This window comes from Cherax quadricarinatus, chromosome 75 (assembly GCF_038502225.1).
Source record: "Cherax quadricarinatus isolate ZL_2023a chromosome 75, ASM3850222v1, whole genome shotgun sequence".
NCBI classification, from domain to species: Eukaryota; Metazoa; Arthropoda; class Malacostraca; order Decapoda; family Parastacidae; genus Cherax; species Cherax quadricarinatus.
Window position 1 is genome coordinate 6,912,208 of NC_091366.1, and position 24,330 is coordinate 6,936,537.

Genomic DNA, 24,330 nt, shown 5'->3' on the forward strand with positions numbered 1-24,330 from the left:
CTATACTATCTCCCTTCTATACTATCTCCCTTCTATACTATCTCTCCTTCTATACTATCTCCCCTTCTATACTATCTCCCTTCTATACTATCTCCCTTCTATACTATCTCCCTTCTATACTATCTCTCCTTCTATACTATCTCCCCTTCTATACTATCTCCCTTCTATACTATCTCCCTTCTATACTATCTCTCCTTCTACACTATCTCCCCTTCTATACTATCTCCCTTCTATACTATCTCTCCTCTACTATCTCCCCTTCTATACTATCTTTCCTTCTCTGCCATCTCCCCTTCTATAACATCTCTCCTTCTATACTATCTCTCCTCTACTATCTCCCCTTCTATACTATCTTTCCTTCTCTGCCATCTCCCCTTCTATAACATCTCTCCTTCTATACTATCTCTCCTATACTATCTCCCCTTCTATACTATCTCCCTTCTATACTATCTCTCCTTCTCTACTATCTCCCCTTCTATACTATCTACCTTCTATACTATCTCTCCTTGTCTGCCATCTCCCCTTCTATAACATCTCTCCTTCTATGCTATCTCTCCTTCTATACTATCTCCCTTCTATACTATCTCCCTTCTATACTATCTCCCTTCTATACTATCTCCCCTTCTATACTATCTCCCTTCTATACTATCTCTCCTTCTCTATCATCTCCCCTTCTATACTATCTCTCCTTCTATACTATCTCCCCTTCTATACTATCTCTCCTTCTATACTATCTCTCCTTCTATACTATCTCCCCTTCTATAATATCTCCCTTCTATACTAACTCCCTTCTACACTATCTCCCCTTCTATACTATCTCCCTTCTCTACTATCTCCCCTTCTATACTATCTCCCCTTCTATACTCTCCCACCGCTATATTATCTCCTATACTATCTCTCCTTCTAAACCATCTCCCCTTCTATACTATCTCCCTTCTCTATTATTTCCCCTTCTCTACTATCTCCCCTTCTATACTATCCCACCGCTATATTATCTCCTGCTATACTATCTCTCCTTTCATTACAGTCGCTTTTTCCACGTTTACATTTACTCTCTCCCTGAGCTATCTATCTCTCTCCACACATAATCTCCCCAGCATAAACGGACACAGTTTTCCAAGAGCTTTTCCGGATTTCACAAACTGGTGGGGGTAAAAAATAAAAAAAACTCCCGCTTAAAACACAAACCGTTACTTTCGCTATAATTAACTTTCTATATAACCAAACCATTTTATTGTTCAAATTTTTAAAAGTTATTTGGTGGTTGAAATAGACAAATAATTGCAAAATTATTCGTATGGTTGAAAAAAATGTTATTCACGGATAAAGAGAATTTATTAAAATCTCAAAATTTTCTGTCATATTTGTAATTAAAATTTAATATAAACGGGTGGAAATTAATATAAATCAGTTGAAATATAATTTAAACCAATTAAAATTTAATATAAACTAGTTAGAATTAATATAAATTTCTAAAAATGGGTCAGGGGTTGGGTAGGTCTTGATACGAGGAAGGAGCAGCTCTACAGCCCTTCGCCTACTATGTATACCGTGAGGTATGTATATTTCATTGTATGAACACCGTGAGTGTGTATGTTTCAATGTATATACACCGTAATGTATGTATATACGCCGTGAATATTTCTCAATGTATATACACCTTGAGTTGTGTATGTTTCAATGTATATACACCGTGAGATGTGTATCTCAATGTATATACACCGTGAGATGTGTATCTCAATGTATATACACCGAGATATGTATATTTCTCAATGTATATACACCCAGAGATGTGTATATCTCAATAAAAAGACCCAGATGATGTACATATGCATAATTCATCTTGCCGGTACTGTCTGCCATACATACACAAGTCATAGGCTTTTACATAGCCTTATTAATAAGAAGGAGCACTGCAGCAGGCCTACTGGCCCATGACAGGCAGGTCCAATTCTCCCACCGGCTTAAACCCAATGCCTAAACCTAATCAGGCAGGTCACATTCACTTAAGGAAGGAGCACTTCATCTGACCTAGTAGCACAAGCTAGTCAGGTCCAACTCACACTCCACCCCCCACACCCACTCATGTATTTATTTAACCTATTTTTTAAAGCTACCCAACGTTTTAGCTTCTATGACGGTCAAGGCTATCAAGTATAATTAAGTTTGCTTGTGTGGCAGTAATTGTGAGAAAATAATCGTAGCCTGTCGAATAAGATATTTGGTTGTAATAAATTAATACAATTTTTAAAATTGATGGATTAGACGTAGATTGAGAGTAACTTTGAGGAAGGAAGGTGGAAATAAATGGTATAAAATTATACCATTTATATTTCCAGGAAGGAAGGTAGGGTGATGGAGGGAGGGTAGGTTTATGGAGGGAGGGTTGAAGGAGGGAGGATAGGGTGATGGAGGGAGGATTGAAGGAAGAGGATAGAGTGATGGAGGGAGAGTTAAGGAGGAAGGGAGGGCAGAGTGATGGAGCACCTCAGTGTAACAACCACCAGTGTGGAGGGAGGAAGTGACGCTCCTTCTCGTGTAGTCTCCCTCACGTGTACCCTCATTCTCCCTCACTCCTCCCTCAGTCTACTCCCTCCCCCAGAACTATCTATCAACACCAGTAACCTAGACAATCGTCCCATCTAGCACCACTTCCAAGCCTAACACCGATAGATTAACTAGAACTAGAAACTACATTCTGGCACCTAGAAATACCTAGCTAAACCAAGAACTGTCTAGACACTAGAATTCTTAGTTTAAAACTAGAAGCTAGTTCTGACAGATGGAATCACCTGTGCAAAGCTAAATTCTAGTTTCAAAAGCCCTAACTAGCAGTTCTTGAACCTAGACGCCTGTGTACTCAACTAATTGTGGATGCAGGGGTCAAGACTCAGCTCCTGGCCCCGCTGATTTACTACCAGACACTATTGTAACAACCTAGGAAGCCATTTCTATCAACTAGACAACAAGTAAGTAAATCTAGACCCGCTAGTAACCTAGCACTGGTAAGAGAAAGAAAACCTTATCTAGGACTAGATATTGTTAGTCTAGAATGATTTACATAAGAACATAAGAAGGAGCACTGCAACAGGCCTACTGACCCATGCGGAGCAGGTCCATGTCCCCCCCACCCCCGGATTATCATAATGACCCACCCAGTCTGGTCACCTCCACTCAAGGATGGAGTACTGTACCAGACCCAGCAGCACAAGCTAGTCAGGTCCAACTCACACCCACCCACACCCACTCATGTATTTATCTAACCTATTTTTAAAACTACACAACGTTTTAGCCTGAATAACTGTACTGGGGAGTTTGTTCCACTCATCCACGACTCTATTACCAAACCAGTACTTTCCTATATTCTTCCTGAATCTGAATTTTTCCAACTTGAAACCATTGCTGCGAGTCCTGTCTTGGCTGGAAATTTTCAGCACACTATTTACATCCCCTGTATTTATTCCTGTTTTCCATTTATACACCTCGATCATATCCTCCCTAATTCTACGTCTTTCGAGAGAGTGCAGATTCAGGTCCTCAGTCTATCCTCATAGGGAAGATTTCTGATACATGGGATCATCTTTGTCATCCTCCTCTGTACGTTTTCCAGTGCATTTATATCCCTTCTGTAATACGGTGACCAGAACTGAGCAGCATAGTCTAAATGAGGCCTTACCAAGGATATATAGAGTTGAAGAGCAACCTGAGGACTTCTATTATTTATACTTCTAGATATGAAGCCAAGAATTCTGTTAGCTTTATTGCGAACATTAATGCACTGTTGTCTTGGTTTTAGATTACTGCTAACCAGAACTAAATCCTTTTCGCAATCAGTAGTATTAAGATCTACATTATTTAGTTTATATGTGGCATGGTTATTTAACTGTCCAACATTTAGTCAACATTAAACTGCATCTGCCACTTCTCCGACCATTGCATCAGTCTATTCAAATCATCCTGGAGTGCTCTAGTGTCCTCATTAGAATAAATTGGACGGCCTATTTTGGTGTCATCAGCAAATTTGCTTATGTCGCTATTTATTCCCTCATCTATGTCGTTTACGTAACTTGTGAACAACAACGGGCCAAACACTGACCCCTGAGGAACACCGCTTGTGACGTGCCCCCATTCTGATTTCTCCCCATTTATGCAAACTCTCTGCTGCCTATTTGTCAGCCATGCCTCTACCCCCTCTACCCAGGAAAAAATTTCTCCTATTCCGTGTGCCTTAAGTTTCCTCAATAGCCTCTGGTGTGGAACTCTATCGAAAGCATGTATCATATTCATTACCATGATCTACCTCCTCAAACACCTTAGTGAAAAAAGTTAGTAAATTCGTAAGACAGGAACGCCCCTTTGTAAAACCGTGTTGAGATTCATTAATCAATCTGTGCCTATCAAGATGGCTACGTATTGCTTCGGCAATTATTGATTCCATAAATTTTCCCACTATGGAGATAAGGCTTATTGGTCTATAGTTCGAAGCCAAGGACCTGTCACCTGCCTTGTAAATAGGTATTACATTTGCCATTTTCCACTTATCAGGCACTACTAGCCAATGATTGTTGTAGTTCAAGAGGCGTTAAACCCGTGTGGCTTATTTTATATATATATATATATATATATATATATATATATATATATATATATATATATATATATATTTATCAATAACAACGCTGCACTAGCCAAGGATTCGAACCCATGTTGTACTGGTCTGCCTTATGGTAAGCGAGAACCACATGACACTTTAAACCACAGGACCACCCAACCCTACAAGAATGGTGCAGCCAGCGCACAGCTAGCTGTTGGGCCACCATCCGAGGGCATACGGAGGTGTGAGAGCTTCTAAGCTAATTTCATTCTCATCCCTGTTTGGTGTACTAGCCTCACGAGCAGTATTTATACCACTATAAATACCACTCGTTCGTGGTTACAATAATATATAAATACTGCTCGTGAGGCTAGTACACCAAACAGGGGTGAGAATGAAATTAGCTTAGAAGCTCCCACACTTCCGTATGCCCTCGGATGGTGGCCCAACAGCTAGTTGTGTGCTGGCTGCACCATTTTTGTAGGGTTGGGTGGTCCTGTGGTAAAGCGTCATGTGGTTCTTGCTTACCATAAGGCAGACCAGTACAACATGGGTTCGAATCCTTGGCTAGTGCAGTGCTGTTATTGATCGATACCACTCGTTCGTGGTTACAATAATATATATATATATATATATATATATATATATATATATATATATATATATATATATATATATATATATATATATATATATATATATATGTCGTGCCGAATATGTAAAACTGGCCAATTAGCAAGAACTCATTTAAAATTAAGTCCTTTCTAAAATTTTCTCTTATACGTTTAAAGATATATTTTTTTCATTAATGTTGATGTAAAAATTTATAATTTTGCACCGAAAGGAACTTAGAAAACTTACCTAACCTTGTATGTAAAGTAAAAGGACACAAGTGCAACTAATGTGACATTTATTGTGGCAACGTTTCGCTCTCCAGGAGCTTTATCAAGCCATTACAAACAATACATGGACACAGAGGGTATATAAAGGCTCAGAGTGAGGTGAATACTAGTGAGGTACCATTTCGATGTTCACTAGTGGTAGTAGTAGTAGTAGTAGTAGTAGTAGTAGTGGTAGTGACAAAAGTAATACAATATGGCAGAGCAATTAATTGCTCTGCCATATTGTATTACTTTTGTCACTACCACTACTACTACTACTACTACTACTACTACTACCACTAGTGAACATCGAAATGGTACCTCACTAGTATTCACCTCACTCTGAGCCTTTATATACCCTCTGTGTCCATGTATTGTTTGTAATGGCTTGATAAAGCTCCTGGAGAGCGAAACGTTGCCACAATAAATGTCACATTAGTTGCACTTGTGTCCTTTTACTTTACATATTGTCGGTAATTCTACCAACTTTATTATTACCTAACCTTATTATAACAAGCGCAATTTATTTTAGCCTAACCCAACTAAATATATTTTAGATTTGTTTACAATAATTTAATACTAAGCAAACACAGTGAAATATATTTTTTCCGTTAGGTTCAGAATGATTTTGGCGAAATTATTGCATACACAAATTTTCACTTGTCCTATATGGCAAGATGAGCCTTGCTATTTAAGCCAAGATGGCAAGTTCTGCCTATTCGGCACGACATATATATATTATATACATATACATATATATATATATATATATATATTTATATACATACATATATATATATATATATATATATATATATATATACACACACACAGTTCGGTTGCTCATATCTAACGTGAGGACGAAAGCCAAGAGCTTTCAGTCAAGAGGTTAGAGCAAAGAACTCAGTCAAAGCTTTCAGTCAAGAGCTCTCAGGTCAAGAGGTCACGGTCAAAAACTCTCAGGTCAAGAGGTCACAGAACTTTCAGTCAAGAGCTCTCAGCCAAGAACTCTCGGTCAAGAGCTCACTGCCGATTCTGAGCACTGTGGTGAACGGCAGCTGCCTTGGTGATGCTTTCTGGAGACTTAAATTTGAGAGTCCGGCTCTTTACACTGTGGCCGGCTGCAACAACCCTGTTTTGTACCCTATTTAAACCCACTAAGGAAATAGTGAGTGTCTCTGGCTGCAACAACCTTATTTTGTACCCTATTTAAACCCACTATGGAAATAGTGAGTGTCTCTGGCTGCAACAGCCCTATTTTGTACCCTATTTAAACCAACTAGTTAAATAGCGAGTTTCTTTGGCTGCTACAACCCTAGTTAAACCCACTAGGGAAATAGTCAGTGTGTCTGACTGCAATAACCCTATTTTGAATCCTATTTAAACCCACTCGGGTTGCAGTGTATGAGTCTGAGCGCAACATCCCCTATTTTGAACCCGTTCCAGAATTGGAGTGTATTTCTGGGGCGCTAAATTGGGGTATAAAAAAAAGAGAGAATTGACCAACACTTACACCACTACTATCAACACAAACAGCGCCGTTACCACCACCCCTACTAAGCCATCTCTCTCTCTCTCTCTCTCTCTCTCTCTCTCTCTCTCTCTCTCTCTCTCTCTCTCTCTCTCTCTCTCTCTCTCTCTCTCTCCGTCTCGCTCACTATCTCTCAGCCTTGGATAACAAGGGTCAGCCAGCATAGAATTTCTTTCATTATTTTCCGTTTCATATCATATTTCTATTTTGTAATTAAGTAATAATAATCATATTTTCTCTCAACTCACGACTTCTCTCAGCTCACCCCTTTCATCTCACATCTCTCAGCTCACCCCTTTCATCTCACATCTCTCAGCTCACCCCTTTCATCTCACATCTCTCAGCTCACCCCTTTCATCTCACATCTCTCAGCTCACCCCTTTCATCTCACATCTCTTAGCTCACGCCTTCTTTCCGTTCACACCTCTCAGCTCATGCCATATTTCAGCCCACACCTCTCAGCTCACGCCTTTCAGCTCACAAATCTCAACTCTTTCTTTCTCTCAGCTCACCTTTCCAGTGTTTTAACAAACCCACCTGAGACTCCTAACTGCTCTGCTGAAAACTAAACCACAATACCCGTAGTTTATTTTGTAACGCACTCAGCCTGGGTGTCCGTGGGTCGATCCCCGGTACGGGTGGAAACATTGGACGTGTTTCCTTAAAACACCTGTTGTTCCTCTTCACCTAGCGCTAAGCAGGTACCTGGGTGTTAGCCACCTTACACTTGTTGTCCCTGTTCGCCTAGCAGTAAGTAGCTACCTTTAACATCTTTATTTACTACCAGTACATGTACAAGGTATACAGACCATAGCTGACATCAATGACATACTACTATATAGAAAGCCGCTTGATATGCTGAGCATTTCCCGCAAATTAGGTCAGTTTTGTCCCAGGATGCGACCCACACCAGTCCACTAACACCCAGGTACCCATTTTGCTGATGGGTGAGCATAGACAACCGGTATAAACAAACACGCCCAATGTTTCTTACCCTCGCTGGGAATCGAATCCAGACCCCTCGCCGTATGAAGAGAGAGCTTTAGCCACCAGGCCTTGGGTGTTAATCGACTGGTGTGGGTTGCATCCTGGGAACAAAATTAACCTAATTTGCCAGAAATGCTCTACGTAACCAGCGGCTTTCTATATTATGTCATTAATGTCAGCTATGGTCTGTATAAGTCGTATTATGTACTTGTAGGCATAAAGATTATCATCATTATACCGAGGCTGGAACACCTCAAAACTGACCCACAATACCGTGTCTGGAACAATTCACATCTAACCCACAGTATCGTGGCTAGAACAATATGCAGGGAAGCGCTAAACCCAATGGGATCATCCCACGGTGATAAGGGAGGCAATCAGAATGGATTTTGGAAAGAGGAATGTTAGCTCCAGTTCCTCAAATCAAAAGCTCTTCACCGGCCCTTCATCCTTTAAGAATGTCAGGAGTTAAGGCGCATTCAGGAGGCTTCATTAAGGTTTATTGATTACTAATTATGTGAGTTAGAGAGGTCTTCATCTTGATGTCGGATTATAGGGTCTCTCACAGGCTACGCCGTATCGAGCCCTAGAGGGTTGGTCCATATTTTAGTCAGACATGATAGTTGAAGGATTATAGAGCCTCTCACAGGCTACGCCGTATCGAGCCCTAGAGAGTTGGTCCATATTTAAGTCCGACATGATAGCTGAAGGATTATAGAGCCTCTCACAGGCTACGCCGTATCGAGCCCTAGAGGGTTGGTCCATATTTTAGTCAGACATGATAGTTGAAGGATTATAGAGCCTCTCACAGGCTACGCCGTATCGAGCCCTAGAGAGTTGGTCCATATTTAAGTCCGACATGATAGCTGAAGGATTATAGAGCCTCTCACAGGCTACGCCGTATCGAGCCCTAGAGAGTTGGTCCATATTTAAGTCCGACATGATAGCTGAAGGATTATAGAGCCTCTCACAGGCTACGCCGTATCGAGCCCTAGAGAGTTGGTCCATATTTAAGTCCGACATGATAGCTGAAGGATTATAGAGCCTCTCACAGGCTACGCCATATCGAGCCCTAGAGAGTTGGTCCATATTTTACGAAGAAAAACTAGTTGTTGAAATAGAGGTTGATAGTTAATGGTTTCAGCGAGCACCACCACCACCACCACCACCACCACCACCACCACCACCACCACCACCACTACCACTACCAGCACCACCACCACAACCACAACCACTACCCCTACCAATAGCTCCAAGCTTTCCACCTACAGTAATTAAGTTTCCTTAGGTATTAACCCCTGCTCGCCTAATTAGGAGAAATGAGTGTCGCTCATATTACGTTAGTCACTGTCTGAGTGCCACTCATGCTACGTTACTCACTGAGTGCTACTTATGTTACGTTACTGAGTGCCACTCACGTTACCGTCTGAGTGTCACTCATGTTACGTTACTCAGTGTCATGTTACGTTACTGAGTGTCACTCATGTTACGTTAGCCACTGAGTGCCACTTATGTTACGTTACTGAATGCCACTCACGTTACCGTCTGAGTGTCACTCATGTTACGTTACTCACTGTCTGAGTGTCATTAATGTTACGTTACTGAGTGTCAGTAATGTTACGTTACACACTGTCACTCACGTTACTCACTGAGTCATTAATGTTACGTTACTGAGTGTCACTCATGTTACGTTACTCATTGTCTGTCACTAATGTTACGTTACACAGTATAACTCATGGTACATTACTCACTGTCTGAGTGTCATTAGTGTTACGTTACTCACTCTCACTCATCTTACTTTACTCACTGAGTGTCACTCATGTTACGTTACTGAGTATTTCTCGTTCTGGTATCTCAAAACTTTTCTCACATTAAACAGCACTAATAATAATAATAATAATAATAATAATAATATTGATAATACTGCTGGCGTTAATAATAATAATAATAATAATAATAATAATAATAATAATAATAATAATAATGGCTTTCTGCGTACTTAACAACTATTTTTTAAATTAAAATCAATCATTATAACCTTTGCAAAGAAATACAATTTTTGGATCATTATTATTGTTATTATATACGGATGAATATACTGGGGATCTGAGTATATATACTAAGTATATACGTTGGTGGTGAACAAGCGACACGAAGCCCTCATAACCATGGTGAAGTCGATAGGCTTGAAACTAATACATAATCAGACCTGAACATTAGTACTGTCTCTTGCCTAGGTTGAAAGCTGACGAGTCTTTAGGACTAGTGTAGGGGCTCTTGATCCAGTGAACCGGAGCAACCCCTTCACTAAATCCTGTCGTCAGGAGCAGCCGTGACGTTAGTGACCTACTGTTGTGAAGACTCGGTGGAATGTCAAGGAAATGTCACTATGAATGATTGATCCTGGTTGTGAAGCACTGTTTGTAATCCCCTGAGGGAGTAGAGGCACTGTTTGTCCTCCCCTGAGGGAGTGGAGACCATGTGTGTCCTCTCCTGAGGAAGTGGAGGCACTGTTTATCCTCCCCTAAGAGAGTGGAGGCCCTGTTTGTCCTCCCCTGAGGGAGTGGAGGGCCTGTGTGTCTTCCCCTGAGGAAGTGGATGCCCTGTGTGTCCTCCCCTGAGGGAATGGATGCTCTGTGTGTCCTCCCCTGAGGAAGTGGAGGCCCTGTGTGTCCTCCCCTGAGGGAATGGATGCTCTGTGTGTCCTCCCCTGAGGAAGTGGAGGCCCTGTGTGTCCTCCCCTGAGGGAATGGATGCCCTGTGTGTCTTCCCCTGAGGAAGTGGATGCCCTGTGTGTCCTCCCCTGAGGGAATGGATGCTCTGTGTGTCCTCCCCTGAGGAAGTGGAGGCCCTGTGTGTCCTCCCCTGAGGGAATGGATGCCCTGTGTGTCTTCCCCTGAGGAAGTGGATGCCCTGTGTGTCCTCCCCTGAGGGAATGGATGCTCTGTGTGTCCTCCCCTGAGGAAGTGGAGGCCCTGTGTGTCCTCCCCTGAGGGAATGGATGCCCTGTGTGTCTTCCCCTGAGGAAGTGGATGCCCTGTGTGTCCTCCCCTGAGGGAATGGATGCTCTGTGTGTCCTCCCCTGAGGGAATGGATGCTCTGTGTGTCCTCCCCTGAGGGAATGGATGCTCTGTGTGTCCTCCCCTGAGGGAGTGGAGGCAAACAGAAGTGGGAGTGGAGGAAAAACGGAAGAAAAATAACAAATATTCTGTTTTGGAAAGACAACTAGGGTGCAAGTGATGGTCAATGTGATTTCTTTTTCAAGCCACCTTACTTGCACTCTCGGCACACAACTCATCCTTTCCTTCTCAGGATGGTGGTCCGTGTGAGGGTAAAGAGACACGTTTCGTTCTGCGTAGAGCTTTATCAAACTTAGCATTTACGGTGGTCAGTGGGTACAAAATACCACAGGACCTCACTTTCTTGGTAATTTAACACTAGGGGATAGTTTGCTCTCTAATACTGATAAACTCGGATTGTATACGGGATGGAATAATCAAGTTATAATTTCTCATGAGGTTGGCCGGTAAGCCGGCGGAAGGCCTCGGTCAGATGAGGGAAAGCTATAGCAGCTCCTCAAGAAACACACTGTCCTTTCTCCCAACGAATCTTAACCTAACCTTGTTTACGGGTCACTTAGAGATTGGGATCCATGTCGGAACTGTTTTGACGATATTAAACTAACAGCACAGACATCCTTTCAGTAATGCTGGTCATATTTTCCCTTTCCTCCTATACACTAGTACGTTTTTTTTTTTATTCGCCGGTATTCTCCCGGCCCGGGTCTTTTCCAAGTAGTGGTGACCCGGCCTTGGCTCCCTATCTGGGGTGTCTCGAGACTTAAGTCTCCCATGGGAGGAGGTACAAGTACCCCCTCATCTTTGGGACCTGTGGTAGCAGAAAGTACTCCATGGTATCAGCTCTTTCCTCCTTCACTTTAATGCTACCTGGAAGATTGGTACACTTAGTGTCACTGAGGTGTCTTCCATAATGGTCCCAGAACTGCAGCATCAGTATTCAAACGAATATTTGAGCCGTCGCAACCCCTTTAATTCAACAACAATAGCTGCCATTTTATTCAGTTTGTCTATAATGGCCCCAGAACTGCGACATAAGGGTTCAAACGACTCCTTTGAGCCATCACAGCCCTGTAACCCAACAAAAACACCATTTTAACAAATTCGAATACTATTTTGTGAATTCTATGCGGACAAAAGACATCACTAAACGAACACAAGAGGGAAAACACACTACACCTAGGAAATAGACGAAAACTTTAAGAAAACAGTAAGTATTGGGAAGAAGAGCAGTAAATTCTCCTTCATTTGATATTTCCACCACCACACGACCCACCATCTTTGTTTATGACATGTATATTTGTTCACCTCTGTCATATTATCCTCTCAAGTTATATTGGCAGAAAAACATTGGGGTAAAGTATATGTAAAGTATATATGTATTGCTTTGCTTAGAGCTGACTTGATAAAGCTGCACATGGCATGAAACAACACCATACACACAGCGATATGTATATGTGTGTGTGCGCGTGTGCGTGTGCGTGTGTGTGTGTGTGTACTCACCTATTTGTGGTTGTAGGGGTCGAGTCTTAGCTCCTGGCCCCGCCTCTTCACCGGTTGCTACTGGGCCCTCTCTCTCCCCGCTCCATGAGCTTTATCAAACCTCGTCTTAAAACTGTGTATGGTTCCTGCCTCCACTACGTCATTTTCTAGGCTATTCCACTGCCTTACAACTCTATGACTGAAGAAATACTTCCTACTATCTCTCTGACACATTTGTGTCTTCAACTTCCAATTGTGGCCTCTTGTTTCTGTGTCCCCTCCCTGGAACATCCTGTCTTTGTCCACCTTGTCTATTCCACGCAGTATTTTATATGTCGTTATCATGTCTCCCCTGACCCTCCTGTCCTCCAGTGTCGTCAGGCCGATTTCCCTTAATCTTTCTTCATAGGACATTCCCCTTAGCTCTGGAACTAACCTTGTCGCAAACCTTTGTACTTTCTCTAGTTTCTTGACGTGCTTTATCAAGTGCGGGTTCCAAACAGGTGCTGCATACTCCAGTATGGGCCTGACATACACGGTGTACAGTGTCTTGAACGATTCCTTACTAAGGTATCGGAATGCTGTTCTCAGGTTTGCCAGGCGCCCATATGCTGCAGCAGTTATCTGATTGATGTGTGCTTCCGGAGACATGCTCGGTGTTATACTCACCCCAAGATCTTTCTCCTTGAGTGAGGTTTGCAGTCTTTGGCCACCTAGCCTATACTCTGTCTGTGGTCTTCTGTGCCCTTCCCCTATCTTCATGACTTTGCATTTGGCAGGATTAAATTCGAGAAGCCATTTGCTGGACCAGATGTCCAGTCTGTCCAGGTCTCTTTGAAGTCCTGCCTGGTCCTCATCAGATTTAATTCTCCTCATTAACTTCACATCATCTGCAAACAGGGACACTTCTGAGTCTAACCCTTCCATCATGTCGTTCACATATACCAAAAATAGCACTGGTCCTAGGACCGACCCCTGTGGGACCCCGCTCGTCACAGGTGCCCACTGTGATACATCATTACGTACCATGACTCGTTGTTGCCTCCCTGTCAGGTATTCTCTGATCCATTGCAGTGCCCTTCCTGTTATATGCACCTGATGCTCTAGCTTCTGCACTAATCTCTTGTGAGGAACTGTGTCAAAGGCCTTCTTGCAGTCCAAGAAGATGCAATCAACCCACCCCTCTCTCTCGTGTCTTACTTCTGTTATTTTATCATAAAACTCCAGAAGGTTTGTGACACAGGATTTGCCTTCCGTGAATCCGTGCTGGTTGGCATTTATACTCTTGTTCAGTTCCACGTGCTCCACCACTCTCCTCCTGATAATCTTCTCCATAATTCTGCATACTATACACGTCAATGACACAGGTCTATAGTTTAGTGCCTCTTTTCTGTCTCCTTTTTTAAAAATGGGAACTACATTTGCCGTCTTCCATACCTCAGGTAGTTGCCCAGTTTCCAGGGACGTGTTGAAGATTGTGGTAAGTGGCATGCACAACATATCTGCTCCCTCTCTAAGGACCCACGGGGAGATGTTGTCCGGTCCCATTGCCTTTGAGGTATCGATGTCCCTTAGCAGTTTCTTCACCTCCTCCTCATCTGTATGTATGTCGTCCAACACTTGTTGGTGTATTCCTTGCTGGTGTCCCCATCTGGTCTGTCCCCCCAGAGTCCTTCCTGTCTCTACTGTAAATACTTCCTTAAATCTCGTGTTGAGCTCCTCACATACCTCTTGATCGTTTCTTGTGAGTTCTCCACCTTCTTTCCTCAGCCTTATCACCTGGTCCTTGACTGTTGTCTTCCTCCTAATGTGGCTATACAGCAGTTTCGGGTCAGATTTGACTTTCGATGCTATGTCGTTTTCATACTGTCGCTGGGCCTCCCTCCTTATCTGTGCATACTCGTTTCTGGCTCTTCTGCTAATCTCCTTGTTTTCCTGGGTCCTATGCCTCCTGTACCTTTTTCATTCTCTGTTGCACTTAGTTTTTGCCTCCCTACACCTTCGGGTAAACCAAGGACTCGTTTTGGTCTTCCTATTATTTCTGTTTCCCTTGGGAACAAAACTTTCCTCTGCCTCCTTGCACTTTGTTGCCACATATTCCATCATCTCGTGTGTGTGTGTGTGTGTACTCACCTAGTTGAGGTTGCGAGGGTCGAGTCCGAGCTCCTGGCCCCGCCTCTTCACTGATCGCTACTAGGTCACTCTCCCTGAGCCGTGAGCTTTATCATACCTCTGCTTAAAGCTATGTATGGATCCTGCCTCCACTACATCGCTTCCCAAACTATTCCACTTACTGACTGCTCTGTGGCTGAAGAAATACTTCCTAACATCCCTGTGATTCATCTGTGTCTTCAGCTTCCAACTGTGTCCCCTTGTTACTGTGTCCAATCTCTGGAACATCCTGTCTTTGTCCACCTTGTCAATTCCTCTCAGTATTTTGTATGTCGTTATCATGTCCCCCCTATCTCTCCTGTCCTCCAGTGTCGTCAGGTTGATTTCCCTTAACCTCTCCTCGTAGGACATACCTCTTAGCTCTGGGACTAGTCTTGTTGCAAACCTTTGCACTTTCTCTAGTTTCTTCACGTGCTTGGCTAGGTGTGGGTTCCAAACTGGTGCCGCATACTCCAATATGGGCCTAACATACACGGTGTGTGTGTGTGTGTGTGTGCAAAATCACATGGGAAGTTGAATGGTAGCTCTAGGCCTTTCGTGTTGCAATCAACACATCATCAGGAGCCTTTAGTGTTGCAGAAATGAGTAGGAAATCCAAGCAGATTCATTCAAGGGAACTACCGTTACCCCTGAGCGGTGGTAGTGGTAGTGATGGTGGTAGTGGTGGTGGTGATGGTGGTAATACTGGTAGTGGTGGTGATAGTGGTAATGGTGATAGTTGTTGTTGTTGTTATTTGGGTCTCTGACGGCTCCTACACCGTGTTTACCTCCTCTCCAAACACACATTCTCACTCATTTCCTGTCCAGCTCCTGTTTCGTGTACCAGAGAGAGAGAGAGAGAGAGAGAGAGAGAGAGAGAGAGAGAGAGAGAGAGAGAGAGAGATCTCACTACTCACTGATTAAAAGGAAACTCGAATCAGCCGTTCCTTCCCTTCCTATGGCCCGTGGGCAAAGACGGGCGCACACACACACACGTATAACAGGAAGGGCACTGCAATAGATTAGAGAATACTTGACAGGGAGGCAACACCGAGTCATGTTATGTGACGAGGTATAACAGTGGGCGCCTGTGACGAGCGGGGTCCCACAGGGGTCAGTCCTAGGACCAGTGCTATTTTTGGTATATGTGAATGACATGATGGAAGGGATAGACACTGAAGTGTCTCTGTTCGCAGATGATGTGAAGTTAATGAGAATTAAATCAGGTGAGGATCAGGCAGGACTAAAAAGAGACCTGGACAGGCTAGACGCCAAATGCAAAGTCATGAAGATCGGGGAAGGGCAAAGAAGACCGCAGACAGAGTATAGACTTGGCGGCCAAAGACTTCAAACCTCACTCAAGGAGAAAGATCTTGGGGTGAGTATAATACTGAGCACGTCCGGAAGCACACAACAACCAGATAACTGCTGCAACATGTGGGCGCCTAACAAACCTGAGAATAGAGTTCCGATACCTCAGTAAGGAATCGTTCAAGACTCTGTATACCGTGTACGTCAGGCCCGTACTGGAGTATGCAGCACCAATTTGGAACCCACACCTGGTTAAGCACGTCAAGAAATTAGAGAAAGTGCAAAGGTTTGCAACAAGACTAGTTCCAGAGCTAAGGGGAATGTCCTACGAAGAAAGGTTAAAGGAAATCGGCTTAACAACACTGGAGGACAGTAGGGTTAGGGGAGACATGATAACGACATACAAAATACTGTGATGAATAGATAAGGTGAACAGAGACAAGATGTTCCAGAGATGGGACACAGAAACAAAGGGTCACAACTGGATGTTGATGACTCAGATGAGTCAAAGGGATGTTAGGAAGTATTTCTTCAGTCATAGAGTAGTCAGGAAGTGGAACAGTCTGGCAAGTGATGTAGTGGAGGCAGGAACCATACATAGTTTTAAGACGAGGTATGATAAAGCTCATGGAGCAAGGAGAGAGAGGATCTAGAAGCGTCCAGTGAAGAGGCGGGGCCAGGAACTGAGTCTCGACCCCTGCAAACACAAAAAGGTGAGATATAGGTGACTATACAACACACACACACACACACACACACACACACACACACACACACACACACACACACACACACACACACACACACACACACACACCAATGGTCTTTGTTTCCATTCATCTTTGGTTTTAACGAGAAAGCAGCCTAAAGGAGACCACGTACAGTGACCAACCCTCGACAGAATAACACACAAAGGACACACTAAAAAAAACGAACGTATCATAGACTATATGTATATACACACACACACACACACACACACATATATATATATATATATATATATATATATATATATATATATATATGTATGTATTTGTGTGTGTGTGTGTGTGTGTGTGTGTGTGTGTGTGTACATTATTTATTTCATTTTTAAGTTGTTAGGAGAATGAGTTCAGAGTTTGTTAGTTGCGTCACGACTTGTTTATTTAATTAAAAAATTTCCTTGTGTAAAGAAGTATGCAAATGCATTTCTGGAAATGACAAAAACAGACTCGAATTAATTTCTTGTTTTTCTTGCGAAGAAGAAACAGGAAACAGTGGCTGGAGGAGGTGGAGGAGGTGACCTGTTGTCTGTTGTCTACACGAGGAGTTAGAAATAAAGCAGAGAGTTAGAAAGAGAGGGAAACTTACCTAAAATTGGTCTTGAAATTTCTAAATGGAATTGTATCTGTTGTGGAGGTGCGTCCCACCATGTCCTTCTTGAAGAGGTGCGTCCTACCACGTCCTTCTTGAAGAGGTGCGTCCCACCACGTCCTTCTTGAAGAGGTGCGTCCCACCACGTCCTTCTTGAAGAGGTGCGTCCCACCACGTCCTTCTTGAAGAGGTGCGTCCCACCATGTCCTTCTTGAAGAGGTGCGTCCTACCACGTCCTTCTTGAAGAGGTGCGTCCTACCACGTCCTTCTTGAAGAGGTGCGTCCCACCCCGTCCTTCTTGAAGAGGTGCGTCCCACCCCGTCCTTCTTGAAGAGGTGCGTCCCACCACATCCTTCTTGAAGAGGTGCGTCCCACCACATCCTTCTTGAAGAGGTGCGTCCCACCACGTCCTTCTTGAAGAGGTGCGTCCCACCACATCCTTCTTGAAGAGGTGCGTCCCACCCCGTCCTTCTTGAAGAGGTGCGTCCCACCACATCCTTCTTGAAGAGGTGCGTCCCACCCCGTCCTTCTTGAAGAGGTGCGTCCCACCACGTCCTTCTTGAAGTGGTGCGTCGCACCACGTCCTTCTTGAAGAGGTGCGTCCCACCCCGTCCTTCTTGAAGAGGTGCGTCCCACCCCGTCCTTCTTGAAGAGGTGCGTCCCACCCCGTCCTTCTTGAAGAGGTGCGTCCCACCACATCCTTCTTCAAGAGGTGCGTCCCACCACGTCCTTCTTGAAGAAGTGCGTCCCACCACATCCTTCTTGAAGAGGTGCGTCCCACCCCGTCCTTTTTGAAGAGGTGCGCCCCATCACGTCCTTCTTGAAGAGGTGCGTCCCACCACGTCCTTCTTGAAGAGGTGCGCCCCACCACGTCCTTCTTGAAGAGGTGCGTCCCACCACATCCTTCTTGAAGAGGTGCGTCCCACCCCGTCCTTCTTGAAGAGGTGCGCCCCACCACGTCCTTCTTGAAGAGGTGCGTCCCATAACGTCCTTCTTGAAGAGGTGCGCCCCACCACGTCCTTCTTGAAGAGGTGCGTCCCACAACGTCCTTCTTGAAGAGATGCGCCCCACCACATCCTTCTTGAAGTGGTGCGTCCTACCCCGTCCTTCTTGAAGAGGTGCGTCCCACCACGTACTTCTTGAAGAGGTGCGTCCCACAACGTCCTTCTTGAAGAGGTGCGCCCCACCACATCCTTCTTGAAAAGGTGCGTCCCACCACATCCTTCTTGAAGAGGTGCGTCCCACCACATCCTTCTTGAAGAGGTGCGTCCCACCACGTCCTTCTTGAAGAGGTGCGTCCCACTACATCCTTCTTGAAGAGGTGCGTCCCACCACATCCTTCTTGAAGAGGTGCGCCCCACCCCATCCTTCTTGAAGAGGTGCGTCCCACCACGTACTTCTTGAAGAGGTGCGCCCCACCACGTCCTTCTTGAAGAGGTGCGTCCCACCACGTCCTTCATGAAGAGGGTGCGTCTCACCCCGTTCTTCTTGAAGAGGTGCGTCCCACCACGTACTTCTTGAAGAGGTGCGCCCCACCACGTCCTTCTTGAAGAGGTGCGCCCCACCACGTCCTTCTTGAAGAGGTGCGTCCCACAACGTCCTTCTTGAAGAGATGCGCCCCACCACATCCTTCTTGAAGAGGTGCGTCCCACCACATCCTTCTTGAAGAGGTGCGTCCCACCACATCGTTCTTGAAGAGGTGCGTCCCACCACATCCTTCTTGAAGAGGTGCGTCCCACCACATCCTTCTTAAAGAGGTGCGTCCCACCACATCCTTCTTGAAGAGGTGCGTCCCACCACATCCTTCTTGAAGAGGTGCGTCCCACCACATCCTTCTTGAAGAGGTGCGTCCCACCACATCCTTCTTGAAGAGGTGCGTCCCACCACATCCTTCTTGAAGAGGTGCGCCCCACCACATCCTTCTTGAAGAGGTGCGTCCCACCACATCCTTCTTGAAGAGGTGCGTCCCACCACGTCCTTCTTGAAGAGGTGCGCCCCACCACATCCTTCTTGAAGAGGTGCGTCCCACCACATCCTTCTTGAAGAGGTGCGTCCCACCACGTCCTTCTTGAAGAGGTGCGTCCCACCACATCCTTCTTGAAGAGGTGCGTCCCACCACATCCTTCTTGAAGAGGTGCGTCCCACCACGTCCTTCTTGAAGAGGTGCGTCCCACCACATCCTTCTTGAAGAGGTGCGTCCCACCACGTACTTCTTGAAGAGGTGCGTCCCACCACGTCCTTCTTGAAGAGGTGCGTCCCACCACGTACTTCTTGAAGAGGTGCGTCCCACCACGTCCTTCTTGAAGAGGTGCGTCCCACCACATCCTTCTTGAAGAGGTGCGTCCCACCACGTACTTCTTGAAGAGGTGCGTCCCACCACGTCCTTCTTGAAGAGGTGCGTCCCACCACGTCCTTCTTGAAGAGGTGCGTTCTACCACGTCCTTGAAGAGGTGCGTCCCACCACGTCCTTCTTGAAGAGGTGCGTCCCACCACATCCTTCTTGAAGAGGTGCGCCCCACAACGTCCTTCTTGAAGAGGTGCGCCCCACCCCGTCCTTCTTGAGGTGCGCCCCACCACGTACTTCTTGAAGAGGTGCGCCCCACCACGTCCTTCTTGAAGAGGTGCGTCCCACCACGTCCTTCTTGAAGAGGTGCGTCCTACCCCCTCCTTGAAGAAAGTAGAATGACAGGATACTCGACGTTAACCACGCTACTTGTCCGCTACCAGTACCTGACTCACGACCAGTACCTGACTCATGACCAGTACCTGACTCACGACCAGTACCTGACTCACGACCAGTACCTGACTCATGACCAGTACCTGACTCACGACCAGTACCTGACTCACGACCAGTACCTGACTCATGACCAGTACCTGACTCATGACCAGTACCTGACTCATGACCAGTACCTGACTCACGACCAGTACCTGACTCATGACCAGTACCTGACTCATGACCAGTACCTGACTCATGACCAGTACCTGACTCACGACCAGTACCTGACTCACGACCAGTACCTGACTCATGACCAGTACCTGACTCACGACCAGTACCTGACTCATGACCAGTACCTGACTCACGACCAGTACCTGACTCACGACCAGTACCTGACTACCTGACTGACCAGTACCTGACTGAAGACCAGTACCTGACTCATGACCAGTACCTGACTCATGACCAGTACCTGACTCATGACCAGTACCTGACTCACGACCAGTACCTGACTCATGACCAGTACCTGACCAGTCTGATGACCAGTACCTGACTCATGACCAGTACCTGACTCACGACGACCAGTACCTGACCAGTACCTGACTCATGACCAGTACCTGACTCATGACCTGACTCTGACTCACGACCAGTACCTGACTCACGACCACTCTGTACCTGACTCATGACCAGTACCTGACTCATGACCAGTACCTGACTCATGACAGTACCTGACTCATGACCAGTACCTGACCTGACCAGTACCTGACTCGACCAGTACCTGACTCATGACCAGTACCTGACCAGTACCTGACTCACGACCAGTACCTGACTCATGACCAGTACCTGACTCATGACCAGTACCTGACTCACGACCAGTACCTGACTCACGACCAGTACCTGACTCATGACCAGTACCTGACTCACGACCAGTACCTGACTCACGACCAGTACCTGACTCATGACCAGTACCTGACTCATGACCAGTACCTGACTCACGACCAGTACCTGACTCATGACCAGTACCTGACTCATGACCAGTACCTGACTCATGACCAGTACCTGACTCACGACCAGTACCTGACTCACGACCAGTACCTGACTCACGACCAGTACCTGACTCATGACCAGTACCTGACTCATGACCAGTACCTGACTCACGACCAGTACCTGACTCACGACCAGTACCTGACTCATGACCAGTACCTGACTCATGACCAGTACCTGACTCATGACCAGTACCTGACTCTGACTGATGACCAGTACCTGACAGTCTCACTACATGACCACTACCTGACCACTACCTGACCACTACCTGACCACTACCTGACCACTACCTGACCACTACCTGACCACTACCTGACCACTACCTGACTCACGACCAGTACCTGACTCATGACCAGTACCTGTCTCATGACCAGTACCTGACTCACGACCAGTACCTGACTCACGACCAGTACCTGACTCACGACCAGTACCTGACTCACGACCTGTACCTCCCTCACGACCAGTACCTGACTCACGACCAGTACCTGACTCATGACCAGTACCTGACTCACGACCAGTACCTGACTCACGACCAGTACCTGACTCATGTCCAGTACCTGACTCATGACCAGTATATGATAACACGACCAGTACCTGACTCATGACCAGTACCTGACTCATAACCAGTACCTGACTCACGACCAGTACCTGACTCACGACCAGTACCTGACTCATGACCAGTACCTGACTCATGACCAGTATATGACACGACCAGTACCTGACTCATGACCAGTACCTGACTCATGACCAGTACCTGACTCATGACCAGTATATGACTCACGACCAGTACCTGACTCGTGACCAGTACCTGACTCATGACCAGTACCTGACTCATGACCAGTACCTGACTCACGACCAGTACTTGACTCATGACCAGTACCTGACTCATGACCAGTACCTGACTCATAACCAGCACCTGACTCATGGCCAGTACCTGACTCATGACCAGTACCTGACTCACGACTTGTACCTGACTCACGACCAGTACCTGACTCATGACCAGAACCTGACTCATGACCAGTACCTGACTCATGACCAGTACCTGACTCACGACCTGTACCTGACTCACGACCAGTACCTGACTCATGACCAGTACCTGACTCACGACCAGTACCTGACTCATGACCAGTACCTGACTCATGACCAGTACCTGACTCACGACCAGTACCTGACTCATGACCAGTACCTGACTCATGACCAGTACCTGACTCATGACCAGTACCTGACTCATGACCAGTACCTGACTCACGACCAGTACCTGACTCACGACCAGTACCTGACTCATGACCAGTACCTGACTCATGACCAGTACCTGACACATGACCAGTACCTGACTCATGACCAGTATCTGACTCATGACCAGTACTTGACTCACGACCTATACCTGACTCACGACCAGTAACTGACTCATGACCAGTACCTGACTCATGACCAGTACCTGACTCATGACAAGTACCTGACTCACGACCAGTACCTGACTCACGACCAGTACCTGACTCACGACCAGTACCTGACTTATGACCAGTACCTGACTCACGACCAGTACCTGACTCATGACCAGTACCTGACTCACGACCAGTACCTGACTCATGACCAGTACCTGGCTCACGACCAGTACCTGTCTCATGACCAGTACCTGACTCACGACCAGTTCCTGACTCATGACCAGTACCTGACTCACGACCTGTACCTGACTCACGACCAGTACCTGACTCACGACCAGTACCTGACTCATGACCAGTACCTGACTCACGACCTGTACCTGACTCACGACCAGTACTTGACTCATGACCAGTACCTGACTCACAACCAGTACCTGACTCATTACCAGTACCTGACTCACGACCAGTACCTGACTCACGACCAATACCTGACTCATGACCAGTACCTGAATCATGACCAGTACCTGACTCACGATCAGAACCTGACTCATGACCAGTACCTGACTCACGACCAGTACCTGACTCACGACCAGTACCTGACTCACGACCAGTACCTGACTCATGACCAGTAACTGACTCACTACCATTACCTGACTCACGACCAATACCTGACTCACGACCTGTACCTGACTCACGACCAGTACCTGACTCACGACCAATACCTGACTCACGACCAGTACCTGACTCATGACCAGTACCTGACTCACGACCAGTACCTGACTCACGACCAATACCTGACTCACGACCAGTACCTGACTCACGACCAATACCTGATTGACGACCAGTACCTGACTCACGACCTGTACCTGACTCACGACCAGTACCTGAGTCACGACCAGTACCTGACTCACGACCAGTACCTGACTCACGACCTGTACCTGACTCACGACCAATACCTGACTCACGACCAGTACCTGACTCACGACCAGTACCTCACTCACGACCAGTATCTGTTTCACGACCAGTACCTGACTCACGACCTGTACCTGACTCAGGACCTGTACCTCTCAAGACCTGTACCTCTCTTATAATCTGTACCTCTCTGGCGACCAGTACCTCAGTCACGGCCAGTACCTGACTCACGACCAGTACCTCACTCACGGCCAGTACCTGAATCACGACCAGTACCTCTCACGACCTGTACCTCTCACGACCTGTACCTCTCATGATCTGTACCTCTCTGACGACCAGTACCTGACTCACGGCCAGTACCTGACTCACGACCAGTACCTCTCACGACGTGTACCTCTCACGACCTGTACCTCTCATGATCTGTACCTCTCTGACGACCAGTACCTGACTTACGACCAGTACCTGACTCACGACCAGTACCTGACTCACGGCCAGTACCTGACTCACGGCCAATACCTCTCACGACCTGTACCTCTCACGACCTGTACCTCTCATGATCTGTACCTCTCTGACGACCAGTACCTCACTTACGGCCAGTACCTGACTCACGACCAGTACCTGGCTCACGACCAGTACCTGACTCAACCTGTACCTCCCTCACGACCCTCACCTGGTCCAGTTGCTGCCTCGACCCCTGGCAGACTCACGTTCCCTTCCCATTGTCTGCTTCTTCCCCTGCGGGCTTAGCTAATCACCTGACGTGTTTTCAGAAAACTTAACAAAGAATATTCATAGGATACAGTACACGACATATGTCAGGGCTATTACAGAGTACGTGGCACCAGCATGGAGCCCCACACCTGCTCGAGTATCGTCGGGAGCTTATGAAGGTTCAGAAATTTGTAATAG

The 24,330-nt window shown here is 46.1% G+C and overlaps 1 protein-coding gene across 1 annotated transcript in view; it reads left to right on the forward strand.

Annotated features, from left to right (window-relative positions):
• The first annotated feature begins 2,509 nt into the window (after window positions 1-2,509).
• Window positions 2,510-24,330, forward strand: part of LOC128691796 (gamma-aminobutyric acid receptor alpha-like) — a 74,113-nt gene continuing 52,292 nt past the window's right edge. The window contains exon 1 of the mRNA XM_070100996.1: window positions 2,510-2,969. The gene's annotated coding sequence lies outside the window, so the exon portion shown is untranslated. The remainder of the gene's footprint in view (window positions 2,970-24,330) is intronic.